Source organism: Dermacentor albipictus, chromosome 4 (assembly GCF_038994185.2).
Source record: "Dermacentor albipictus isolate Rhodes 1998 colony chromosome 4, USDA_Dalb.pri_finalv2, whole genome shotgun sequence".
Classification (NCBI taxonomy): Eukaryota; Metazoa; Arthropoda; class Arachnida; order Ixodida; family Ixodidae; genus Dermacentor; species Dermacentor albipictus.
Window position 1 is genome coordinate 85279982 of NC_091824.1, and position 13870 is coordinate 85293851.

The 13870-nt window shown below is 47.3% G+C and overlaps 1 protein-coding gene across 10 annotated transcripts in view; it reads left to right on the plus strand.

Moving 5' to 3' along the window:
- GluClalpha (glycine receptor alpha 1) overlaps window positions 1–13870 on the plus strand; it is a 689081-nt gene that overhangs the window by 600071 nt on the left and 75140 nt on the right. The gene's annotated exons all lie outside the window — the stretch shown is intronic.

The following is a 13870-nucleotide window of genomic DNA, read 5'->3' on the forward strand; positions in this document are numbered from 1 at the left end:
GTTTAATTTGGCAGATTTACAAAGCACTGTCACATTGTACAAGGCTGAAAACCCCAGCTCTCCGCTCTCGTTCGGCAACAAAACGTCCAACCGCTTCCAGGGTTCCTTGACCTGGTTCCCGAATACAGCAATGTTTAGAGCTGAAGCTCACAGTAGGCAGCCTTAGGCGCTGACGGAGGCGTACAGGCCTCGCCATCTACGACTGGACCGTGCCATTGCACTCCGAGGTGCATTCGTGTCTTACACTGCAGCTTGAGTGTGGGCATGGGCTACACTGTTGGTCGCCAGGAAGTCCCGACTCGACACGTTGCCCGCTGTGCAGTACTTGAAGCAACTCCCCTTTATACCAATGCCTACGCCGCATATGTCACCGCGAACCTGATCATTGCCTAGGCTGTAAGACGAAATAAAGCGTTATAGCACGTATGCTGCTCTACATCAAAGCGGTCGACTTTGCTGAACAGTGAAAGGCGCGATAAGCAGTTGCCCCTTTAACCACATAAAGGCGCACTAAGAAGGGAGCTACTTCCGATATAGAGCGCTAGTGCATTCGGAAGCGCAGCTCTCCGGCGCTCTCGTTATGGTCTGTAGGAAGAGACGCAGAGGCACGCAAAGAAATTAATTCCAGCGATAGGCTGGCCAGTTCTCACCAGTGCGATGTGCGCGTCACAGGCAGAATGCAACCGCGCGACGGTTTATACGTCCGTTCAACGTCCGCTTGTTCGCTGAATGGGTTATGGGCAGTCACGTAGCGTGTTAGGTGACACAAACACGCAGCGCGTTTGCACTCTCAAGCGCTCAAACGGATTGCCAGAGGCTCTCAGCAGGGACTTTGTCGGTATGTCACTTGTCTGCGAAAAGTCTTGCCTCGACGACAACCTCTCACCTGGTGTGTAGCGTCAGTTGAACGCGAGAAAATGAGTGGCTTAGCAACGAAATGGAAGATATGGCCAAGCAAGTGCGTGTCCGGCGCAAATTATGTGCTCGCGGCGTTCACACAAACTGTAACGTCCCGTAATACTACACACAAGAGGAGCTTTGAAGTAACCTACATTCACGAAATGAAAGCCGTAGTGGCACAAACAAACAAACAAACAAACAAACAAACAAACAAATGCTGTAAGTGAAATTTCGTTAGCACATAAGCTTAATTTTTCACCGTCATCAAACACACTACGGTGCCACCATGACACTGCAGTAATAAAATCGCAAACTTTGTCGTTTTGTCGTAAAAATGCCATCACAAGCTTGTCCTGCCAGATCACGTGACGGCGCAGTACTCCGGTAGCATGTCGGACGAACGGAGCCCTGCAGCAAAACACGTAACTTTAATGTGTCTCAGTCTAGCTCTGCACGTGTCAAAAGTTGAGGTTTTATGTTTTTCGCCACCCGCTGTTCATGATCTAATGAATTTTACAGCCATGCTGTCAACCACTAAGATCCTGGGACTTCGTCTCCGTCGCCAAAACAGTCGAGAGAAAACCATTCCATGAATTAAAGCGAAAAGTGCCTATCTCCAGAGGAATTACGCATGCAAAACACACCCCAGTATTCGTTTTAAAAAGAAAAGCACAAAACAAGTGGCAAAACCATATGATAGACGATAAGGCGCGTTCCAAAAATGCGACGCACGTAGCGGTCAACGCATGCGTTTCCCGGCAAAGATTGCGGCTGCATAAGCTGCAGTTGCCGGGAAGCGGCAGCATTAATATACGGAGCAGGGAGTGACGTCACTCTCTTTCGTATGTAAATTAAGCACCTACCTAGCAGCTGGTTTCATTTGCGCTGTGATAACGCTATGGGAAGGCCACGCATAGTTAGGGCTCCTTAAGAGCAGCGTGAAAACGATGAGCGACGACGGGAACAGCAACGTCAATATGCCCGCCGACGTCGTACTCGGACTAGGCAGTACGCAGTGGTTCCTGCCCAAAGCAGGCCACCCACAGTTAGGGCGCCTGAATAGCAGCGCCCTAACTGTGCATGGCTTGCTCTGGGCAGGAACCGCTTTGCTACAGTGCCTTTAATTGTCTTGCTTTCAGTCATTTCATGTAGTGCACTGCTCAGTCGTTCAAGGCTACGTCCCGTCGGTCTGTCGGATCAGCTTATACCACAGTTTCGTAGGCCAACAATCTTCACAGCGTGCATTAGAGCCATTTTTCTTTTCTAAGCTATTGTCTCTACACCGTTTATCACACAAACAACAGCTCTCTTACTGTTTCGTTAATTACCGTAACTGATCGAGGCAGACTAGCAACGTCTGGATAGCGTAACCATCAGAAAGAGAAATGGCATCACGTTCACGGGAAAGAAAAAAAGCGCACCTGCATGGGGAATCATAAAGCAAAAGCGTAAATTGTTGACTATATCTCATCCGTGATCATTTGGACGAATATAGCGCTCGTATAGGTAATGAGGTGTGTTGTCAGGTTAGCAAAGTACGCATATCCTCAGTAAACTAAAACCTACCGTGCAGCTCGGTTTATCTTGTGATCTTTCTGGCACGTGCACAGTGCCGCGCACGAGCGTGTATTGCCGTTGATAATATAACGACTCTCTCCGTTCTAATATACATTGTTAATTAGACACGGACTACCAATCTTGCGGCGCATTTTGCTTGCAGCATTTCTTCTAAAAGAAACTAATTCTGTCTCATGGCAACTGCGCTGACGACTTCTACATTCAAACCTAATTATCATTTATATTATTCGCGTCATCTTCTTTGTATTATAAAACACCGCACAGTTGTCTCGTCGCTCTGATTTTTCACAGGCTTGTATGCGATATATTCGTCTTACATTGCAAACCTTTGTATACTTTCAAGTTTATCATAATGTCCTTTCTTTCCTTGTTATTAGCCTGGTTGTTGGCGTCATCCTTTCTACCTTAGGTAGCATCGGCTGGCTTTCCTTTAATGCGTAAGCCTTAAAATCCCAAGAAAAATGGTTGGCAGTGCTGCGTTACGAAACATACGCCCCAACGCTCGGAAGCCGAGGGTCTTACCCACAGGGCTAAAAATGCACCCTTGTGGAAGGCGAATACATCTGAACCATATAAACGCGTTGTACCGCCTTGTCTGTGTTGTCGCGCAACAAAGGCAAGTAAGTAGTCAATGAGTTGATAAGTATGAGGGCTGGTAAGGGTCAGTAAGTGTTGGATCGAGTCCGATAAGGTTCATAACGACCGATAAGGACTTATACTGGTCGAATCAAGAGCCACAACAGACTACGAGGCCAATAAAACATACGTTTAATGAACCGTCTACTCCTTTGTCAATCGCGCTAAACAACGCACGTCGCGTCATATGCGTGGAGTTGAGCAAGTGCCACAATGCTTACACATACTTAGACAACTCCAGTGGAGTTCCTGCATAAGTTTTTAATTAATTCTTGTTGCTCACTAACATGTCCGTTTCTCTCGAGTGCGAACAATCGCGCCACATGTAACGCACGTCGTGCAAACAGTTAGCTGAGTAACATGTTAATAATTTAGGCGCAGCCAATAGGATAAGTTAAGCAGGTATATTCGCGATAGAATTTCGAATGCAAGCGAATGCAGGCGCCGGAAGTGCGGGCATATTCAGCGTCCTGAACGAGGAACTGAGTGGTTGCGGGCGCGAAAATTGAGTAGAAACATACGCGTAATGCCGTTACTGCGTTTTCTCAACGATGTTTTTAATCAAAATGTGTCAGAACTGCTCTTAAGTCACAAAAGACTGTTCCTCGTGCAAACAGAGGATCGAAAAAACTTATCATTGCAGCGGAAAGTGTAGTCTATTCGCGGCGATAGCTGTAGCCCAAGTGGATTGATCGCTCGTAATCTCATTCACTGCCATCTGTGTGAGGAAAATGTTTCTAGCGGAAGGTGCCTGAAGCCTCTTAGAGTACAGACGGGGGAAGCGTTCGTGTAAGCAATTACTCGCACAAGAACTATCATCATCTTCTTCTTCTTCTCCTTCTCAGTTAACGCGTTTAGCAATCAGATCACTACAGGGCACGTGTATCGCACCGGCCACATTACGTGCGTGGCGCCACACTTGACACACAACTGTGCCGTGTGATTCAGTGCAGCTCGTCTGAAGTGCAGCCAGGTTAGTTCTGCCATAGTGACTGCTGATTATATTTGAACACTTGAAGTGCTTGAACGCTCCCCTTAGCCTCAGAACGTGGTGCGTTGTCTGCAGTTCGCCTACACGGCATTTGCAGCCGCGGCTGTCGCGAACCGAACCCGTGACCTAGAGCTCAGCAGCGTTAGGCTAATCAACTAAGCCACTGCGTCCAATAGGCACGTCTACAAAAAGCGTTAGCACCTGCGCCACTTCCAGTGCAAGGACGCTAAAAGTCCGTGTGTATACGAGAACGCTGCGAATGCTGCGTAACTGGTTCGCTCAGACGGCTCGACTGTGGTGCTCCTATCTATCAAACGCGCAGATGGCCTGAAGACGTTCCACTGAAGGCGAGTGCAAGTACATATCTGGACTCCGGAATGAAACGCAGCGACTAGCCCCTTCAGAAGCAAGAGAGCTGCGAGATATTGGCATATGTAAAAATAGAATGCGGTAGTGGTACGCGCTAAATCCCCGCTCTCGGTGCCCTTGGTTATTTTGACCTAACCAAATGCGCGCGCAAATCAATCACATACGCGCCGAACTCCGGTTCCGACACTCGGATGCTTCGTTATCAAGCATGATAGATGGGCCCAGTTGCTGCCAGCTTCCTTACTTACGCGCGGACGTTCGCCTGATTGACCTCCCTGCCTTTCCTTCCCCTTTAATTTTTATCTATCTCTCTCTTAATATGGAGGCCGTGAACTATCTGTACTTTGCGCCCCAGTTAATTGCTTAATGTTATTGCATTGTTCCCGAAGACTTGAATGAATCAACCGGCGCTGTAGTTTGTTATATTGGCTCGACTACACTGAGCTCGACATAGCGTGACTAGATCACGAAGTGCGAGTGGCAACGCTTATTAGCGGGCGCATGAAGTAGGCAATCCGCACTGCTGACAATTTTTTTTTAATTGCACCGGACGAAATGACTGTCTCCAGCTGTGCAGCGCATCATCTTGTGTGAGCGCAATGACACCTCTCTGCTTCGTCTTCTCTTTCTCTCCACTTACCACTCTTGCAGGACAGCAAAACCAGGCACTAGTCTGAATAACCTCCCCTTCCCTTTCCTCTTCTTGCCCTTCTTGTTTTTTTTTTTTTGCTCCATGTTTCTTTCTATCGCTCCTTAAACGAGGGTATGGTAATGTTGGAAGCCGGTCGAGCAAAGGCCTTCATTTGCGCTAGAACGCAAATTTTGCTTAGACAAACTCCTGCATAAGTAATCATCCGTTTGCATCCGCTTCGCGGTACCTGCCGGGGTAGATTAACGGCTATGGCACTGCGTTGCTAAGTTCCATGTCACTAATTCGAACCCGGCATCGGCCGCCACGTTTCGATGGGAGCGAAATACAAAACCGGTCGTACACTTAGACTGACGTGCACGTTAAAAAGACCCAGGCGGTCAAAATGAATCCGTGGCTCACATGACATCAGTGCGCTTCATTTGCATGTATTCACGTGCTCTTGCAAGAATTGCAGCAGTATTATTCAACGCTTGAGATATAGTGAAATGTAGCACAGTTGAACATAATTTTCGCGTAAGGCACAACACATAGAGGAGGACGAACAACAATAGGGCGCTGCTATAGCATCTGATTTTATTGCCACGCGATGCGCACCAATATGTACTCGAAATCGCAGGCGAGGGAAACCGAAACAACAAAGCACGAAAACACGATAGGACATATTCCTTCACATTTCAGTGTTCACGTCCTTTGTCGAATACAACTACAGAAGTGTTACTAATGCACCTGCTTCCCGTTTCCTTGATATAGTATGCATTCAACAGTTATCTGGCCATGAGATTCCTGCGTTTTCCTAGTATTATGGTACCTCTTAGCTTTGATTCAAATTTGCGAGGTTCACAACTTGCGCGCAGATGCAATTTTAAGTGATTCTCTGTCGACCTTCCGTGTTCAGCGGCTCTTTCGTTTACGCAGCGGCGCGTTTGCCATATAAGTACACTTTACCAGGTGGGAGCGCAATATAATACGCCATCCTGACGTGGCATGTTGTGCGTGACTTTAATCGTTTAATGTCACAGCCTTTTAACACGATAGCGTCAAGCTCCCCGTGTCGCGAAAAATCCGCTGTCGGCGTCGTACGTCGTTTCGCAAAAAGTCATTCCGAACCATAACCACGCACGCCCTCTGCGTGGTGCAGAGGCGTTACTGAATTAATTGGATTCCTCAAAGTAAAATGCATCAGATAAATTATAAAGTACGACCTAAACACAACCTACAGACATGATAGCGTCGGATTGCAATTTGAATATGCCAAAAAACAGTACTGTTACGCGGAAAACTCAAACGCAATGCCCTTTTCCAGCGTTTCTACCATTCATAGAGCGCGCGGCCCGCTTGGTTCCTTGCAACAACACCATACAGATGACACTCGCCTCCACGAATCCGCCAGAAATCTGCGGTTGTCGGGAAGCGTGACAAGAAGTCAGGGATTTTTTAATGCTATCGCATTCCACTCTTAAAGGCGAAGCTTAAGCGTCCTCCTTTTTTTGTCCTGTGTGCACGAAATGCGGGAACGCAGTCGACCAAACTTTCGCGGGGCAGAAAGAGATGGATATGCCATATCGGTTTGCATATTCCTTCAATTTGTGTGACACACTCTGTGGATGTAAGGTATACCTTCATTTCTTAGTTGAGACACTGGCCATTTACATTACTATATCCGTTCAACTTTTCTCAGCACTGTTTCAATTTTCGCGGAAAAATCTTCAACTATGAAGATCGCCAATGAGCCCCACGCGACGTCGTTTTTGTAAAATGCCGCTCTTTTAGTTGCGCTTCCCCGCTGCCTGCAATTAGTGCTGTTCCTTTTTTTACTAAAATTCACAATCTTGTTCACATATTCAAATAAACTTATGGTCATGCTCTTAACAACAAAGGAAACAAGCGAGAGAAAGAAAACGCGCTAATGAATCGAGGCAAAGCATAGTCGGAAGCTAGGAGTTGTTGCTTCTTATACCTTTCGACACATACGAGCACTTTATGTACTTGTACTCATTCTTGCGGATAATTGTCAAAAACAGCTGAATGGAATATTCGGACCGTACTATCACCGGATTACGTCGCATACACTCACATATGCCAGTTCAAAACTGTCCGCCTGTCCCCTTAGTTTCTCACACATTCTCTCACCCCCTTCCTGTGGTCTGTGATAACTGTAATCTGCTATAGCTGGAACGAGGAAAGCGGCAGTTATGGGGGTGGGTAGGTCGAACCATCGGTATATATATGCATGCAATCGTGATATGTCTGGTGCAGTAATAACAGCGTCAGTTGCTTCAGAACCGGTAAGGGATGATTGGCCTTCTTTGTAATTTTGGGAATAGCAAAGTTCGCTAGAGACTGTCGCAAGCACCACAGGGGAGATGAAGGTTTCGCCGCCGGTGTATAAGATGACGTTATGCACTCTTGATGAGCGATAATCACTCGTGAAAAGGTCGCTTGAGGTTTCTCGGCTGGTATGGAAGCGAGGTGATGGTCGGGGATTTTTTACAGATAGACAATGGAGAATGTGCGTTCTGAGAGATTCGGCAGCTACGTGTGTCTGGATCATGTGGTCTCCCGCAACGGCAATTGTTGGTGGTGTTGAGGGGCACCGAGGCAGCTATAAACACGCACATAGGGCTTGACCTTGTATGCTCTCGAAGGCGCGAATGTTGGTCTTGCACGTATTTGACAAAACTGGTAGGCTGTAACGCAGGAGTCCCAGGAACAGTGCAGCTGTGCAACTGCAGCATAGAATGGACTGGTGTATCCCAGGCTGTCCCGCAGAGAAATTTGAAGACCTGAGCAATAGCAGATAACTTCTTCTTGAGATAGACGCAGTGAGCGTTCTACGAGCGGTTGCGGTCAGTGATGACACCCGGAAGGCAATGCATCATAATCTAGGGTAATGGTTGACCATTGACGTTGCCAGGTAACTTCGTCTGCTTGCACGCAAAAAGTCAAAAGCTTTCTAGAATTCAACTGCCTTTAAATGGCGACTGCATAATACTGGAGCCCTTGCTGCGGCTACAACTGCTATTTAACCTTTCCCGCGGTGAAACAACCTTGCTGTGCCGCTTGTAGCTGGCAGTGGCGTACACGAACGCTTGCTCCTATCATATGGCTAAGTATGGACAGCTGGGCTAGTTGGTTGTGATTGGCGTTATGAAACATCGTTCCAGCACACAATTGAACACGGACGAGAAGAGAAGGACAACACGAATGCTGGACTTGAACTAAATTTTATTCATGGAAAGCAGGGCTTTATGTACACAGGGGGAGGTGAGTGGGGGGGGAGAGGTGTAGGGGGGCGCTGATAGTGCACCGGACAGCCCAAAGATATTTTTTTTGGTCCAGGCGACAATCATCAGTGGCGTCGAAACCAAAAGAAAGAATGAAAAGAATAAAAATATAAAAAATAAAAGTAAAAAAAGTGAAAAAGGTGAAAAAACTTTTTTTTAAACATTTCTTCTCGTCCGTGTTCAATTGTGCGCTGGAACGATGTTTCATAATGCCTATCATATGGGAATGGCCGAGAGGCCGATGTGCGACTCCTGTAGGTGTGAGGAAACCATCTAGCACCTATTGTGTATCTGTCCTCGCCACGATGTACAACGCCTCTCTCTCAGCACAATTGTAAGCCAACTGGGCTCAAAACCGTTCTCTGAGTAAAAGATACTCGGACCGTGGCTACATCCACAACTGGTGCAAGAAGCGATTCGTTCACTAGTAGAGTACTTGATGTGCCCCGGTTCGACTGAACGCTTATAGCGTCCCTGTGCATCCTCCCACGTGCACTCAGTGCTTCCTTCCTTCCTGTTTTCCTCTTTTTATTCCCCCTTTTCCTTACCCTTAGTGTAGGGCGGCAAACCGGACACTCGTCTGGTTGACCTCACTGCATTTCCTCTCCTTGCTTTCCTTCTCTCTCTCTCTCTCTCACTCTCTATCTATCTATCTATCTATCTATCTATCTATCTATCTATCTATCTATCTATCTATCTATCTATCTATCTATCTATCTATCTATCTATCTATCTATCTATCTATCTGTCTGTCTGTCTGTCTGTCTGTCTGTCTGTCTGTCTGTCTATCTATCTATCTATCTATCTATCTATCTATCTATCTATCTATCTATCTATCTATCTATCTATCTATCTATCTATCTATATATATATATATATATCTCTATCTCTCTCCCGTGTTCAACGCGGCTTCCCATCAACGCCCGAATCTATGCCACAGCACGCTTTGCTCCTCCTGATGGCATTAAGCCTGTTCATCAAAGTGGCCCCGTCGTAAGCTCCCCCGGCTCCATCGGAGAGGGCCGATGCGTCGCTGTCGCTAGCAAGTAGAGCGCCCGCGCGCTTCGAGCTCAATCTCGTTGAGACTTTGCGATGCGCCCGCCGCAACGCCTCGCGGCGTTTGGCACCTGTAATTAGAGCGGATCGCGAGGAATTCTCTCGCGGACAGCTCTTTCTCTCGCGACGATCCAGATGAGATCGTTCCGCGGCGCCTACTGTCGGCCAGTCGAAAGCGAGCTTCACTGCGGAGCCGCGATGTTCGGAGGCGAAAATTGGCACGGCGCGCCGGTGTATAAGCTGGCTGCTGCGTCGCGATTTGCTCCAGATTACGGGGCAGTTCTACGGCGAAGCCGGTTTACCTGAACCCCTATAGCAGGCCGGTCAAATATTCATCAAGTTTAAGCATTAAATAGTAATGGTCAAGTTTAACATTGACAAGTCGCAGATTTAACCGTTAAAATAGCAATATTCTCACGTCGTAGTGACGGTGAAGAACCGGACAGTGACAAAACTGTGCGTCTGAGAATCACATTCTTTATTCGGCGAAGGAAGGCATGCGATCGTTGTGCCGTTGTTGAGGTGTTTGTATTCCTTGCTCAATTTTGTCAGCGTCACCGACTTGAGAATGTAGAACAGCGTTCACGTCACGCGCGAAATCTCATTACCCAAGATTGTTTCGCTACAGAATGCACAATAACATTTTCGAATACAGTAGGCGCTTCATGCGACAAGTTATAAATCAATAAGAGTGACAATCCGGTGCAAAATGATCAACACGGAGAAAAAAATCACAACAATGTGCCCCTGATACCTCAGTCCAACAGCTATTAATTTAAACTACTGTCAGTTCTAACTAAACGGCGTATTTTTCAGAAGCTCCCAAATTTATGTGGGAAAACGTGCCCAGAAATCCAGCTCTCGGGCAGCCAAAGACGTGTCAGCCAAAGATGTCTACCTACCCGCCGTGGTTGTTTAGCGGCTATGGTGCTGGGCTACTGAGCACGAGGTCATGGGATTGAATCCCGGCCACGGCGGCCACATTTCAATCGGGACGAAGTGCAAGAAGCACCCGTATGCTTAGATTTAGGTGCACATCAAAGAACCCCAGTTGCTCCAAATTTCCGGAGTCCCCCACTACGGCGTGCCTCATTATCAGAAAGTGGTTTTTGGTTTTGGCAGAAAGTGGTTTTGCCGAAGGAGAAGGAAATCACAGTGCAGGAGTAAGAACTCTTCACATCTTTAGCGACTGAGCATTTAGCAATACAGGAAGGCAGGGAGTTCTACTGTTGAGTTGTACGGGGGAAAAATGATTTCCAAGAAACTCCACTCCTTGCAAAGTAAGGAGTGGAGTCTTATTAATGCGGAATGGTTCAACCTCCGGACATAGGTGGTGGTGGGAAAATATACTTATCACGTGATAAGCCTCTGTTTTTAGGGTACAATAAATAAAGAAACTATTGCTTGGCGATCTGTCGCCACACATGCAAGGGTTCTAGCTTAAACTTGTAACCTGTTGGTGATGGAAGAGGACATGCGATAATCGGATAAAATAAATCTGGCAAAGAGGCGCTGAACGTGCTATACCTCGGCAACGTCATTTGCGAAATAAAGGTCCCACACAATGGATCCGTACTCTAGAACTGGGCGAACAAGTGAGCGGTGTGCTTCCATCCTTACAGTTGATGGGGCTCTCTTCAGTTTCCTGCGCAGAAAGCAGAGTTTAGCAAATGCTTCAGCAAAAATGTTGTCAATGTGCGCGTCCCGACTAAGGTTGTTTCTAATGGTTAAGCCTAAGTACTTCACAGATGGCCCTAAATGAATGTGCTGATTTCCAATGTGACAGGAATAGGACAACGGATTTTTTCCCCCATGTGATTGACGTAGAAACTGTTTTGTGAAAGATGATTTGCATACGGTGCCGTTCACACCACTCCCCAAGTTTACACAGGTTCTCATTGAGTAGGTCCTGGCAATTGGTACCTTTAATCACATTGTAGATTAGACAGTCGTCTGCAAATAGTTTAACGACGACACAGTCATCCATATTTTACCAACGTCACTCACATACATCAAACACAACAAGGTTCCGAGCACAGACCCCTTCGGAACACCAAATACATGCAGCTTCTCAGAATTGACACATGCGTACTGAACATACTGGGTGCGGCTTGCTAGGTAGGCCTGAAGCCAAAGAACCAAATTTTCGAAAATTCCTGCTTCTCGTAGACTATTAAGAAAGGATATGTTCGATACATGATCGGACGCTTTCGATTAGTTTAAAAAAACAGCATCAATTTGTTCACGCTTATTTATGGTGGAAACACAGTCGTAAATACAAGACAGCAGCTGCGTATAATTGTCAAGACATTTATTTCGAAAATTATGCTGATTATAGACAAAGAAAGTTATTGATTCAAGATTACTGGTTATGTGATGGGCTGCGATATGCACGGCTATATACCATATATACTAGATGGAAAGTGTCGATGAGAAAATTCTAGCGAACATGAAAAACTCCCGATACTGCTTTCTGTTGCTCAATACGGACTACATAAAAGTGTTTTTCCGGGCATGAATGAAGCCCGCGAATGCATGCACGCAAAGTGCATCGGACGGCCCGTCACGCGGAGGATATATCCACGAGCTCCCAGCGTTGCCAGCTGCAGGCGCGACTTTCTGTATTAATACAGTTTAGAGCGAACAAACAATAAATACTTATACCGAGTTGTTAACTGTTATAAAAACTGCACCACGCAATTTCAGTGGCTAGCGTGAAAACCTTCACGAAACACGGAAATTTCGCGAGGTTAACGGAACGCAGAAGTTATTCATTGAATAAGAACACTTTTCGCTACCACTTACATACATATACATACATACATACTACTCACATACATCAAACACAACAAGGTTCCGAGCACAGACCCCTTCGGAACACCAAATACATGCAGCTTCTCAGAATTGACACATGCGTACTGAACATACTGGGTGCGGCTTGCTAGGTAGGCCTGAAGCCAAAGAACCAAATTTTCGAAAATTCCTGCTTCTCGTAGACTATTAAGAAAGGATATGTTCGATACATGATCGGACGCTTTCGATTAGTTTAAAAAAACAGCATCAATTTGTTCACGCTTATTTATGGTGGAAACACAGTCGTGCGAATAGGCATTATTTCTTTCATTTCTGGCAAGAGTGAATTCTACAGCGCACTTGACGAAAAGAATAATGCTAATTTCCCCCATAATTGCGCACTGGAATAGAATACATTGAATGCCTTCATCTGCGTGGCCGCAATTCAACGGTACAACGTACTCGTTTATCGCTCATATATCGGCATAATCGCCCCTACTGAACAGAGCACACGTGCTGACATGCCGACCGAAGTTCTAGAGAAGAGGGAGAAAGGGCGGAACAAGCTGGATGCCAATACTTAAGACTTTCACTGTAAAACAAGTATTGTCAGCCAGGCACGCCCGTTCTGTCTTCCTGACGAGCCCTTGCGCGCCAAAGCTGTCCGCGGCGCCGACGACCCTGAACCGTGGCGTATCAGCGAACACGGCGCTATTGTTAATGCCCTACGCACGAGACAAAGCAGCGGCAAGGAAGGAAACGCGATAACGCGAAAGCTCTCCATTCCTGGCGCTGTAATTGCACGCAGACCAGGCCAGCGGTGGCCACACGCGGACAATGCGTGAGGTCACAGTGGGAGGCAACGTAGCACTCCACTGCCAAAGGTGCTTCGTTTTATATAAGCGGAGGCCGCGAGTTCGGGGTACTGAAGTTTATAGCATAACTATAGGGCTCGATTCGCGACTTTAGGAACCAGATTTTACCGGGTCGTACGCTGCAGTAGACGAAATCATTATTTGATGCGAGTGGTCGTTTTGCGCTGACAAACCACAAGGCAAGCAGGCCGTGGTGATCTATTGTTCACGCCAATAGGATGAACCACTCGAGAACATAGGGGAACCGAAAGGCGCTCGTGCGGTTCGCTTCCCTCCGCGACTTCTAGCGTCCCGTGCATTCGCCGAGGCACCGGATACCCTGCTCGCATTTGATACCACGCTTCCCCATTGCAAAACGTCGTCCGTTCTTCTCCGCCTCCCCAGTTCTTCTTAGAGTGGTCCTATAGAAGGCCTGCTCCATACTGCACTCAACTTGCAACCCAATGCCTGGGTTGCGTCGGGCGAGGAACGCGAAGTCGAGAGGAAACGCAGGAGGAGGCGCGCGTCTCTCCCTTCGTTCTCTCTCATTGTTCGAGACAGCGTTTCCCCAGCTCCTCTCTCGCGCATGCAGAATGAGCACGCGGCGTCCCCTAAAGACGACGCTGCGCCCTCCTTACCGCATCACGATAATGAGTTCTTCCAAGACATTAGGCCCGGCGACAAAAAGGCGGTTTCATTGGCCGCCAGCGCCGCCGCCGACGCCGACGCCGCGGTCGCCGCCTGCCCGCTCGGCTGC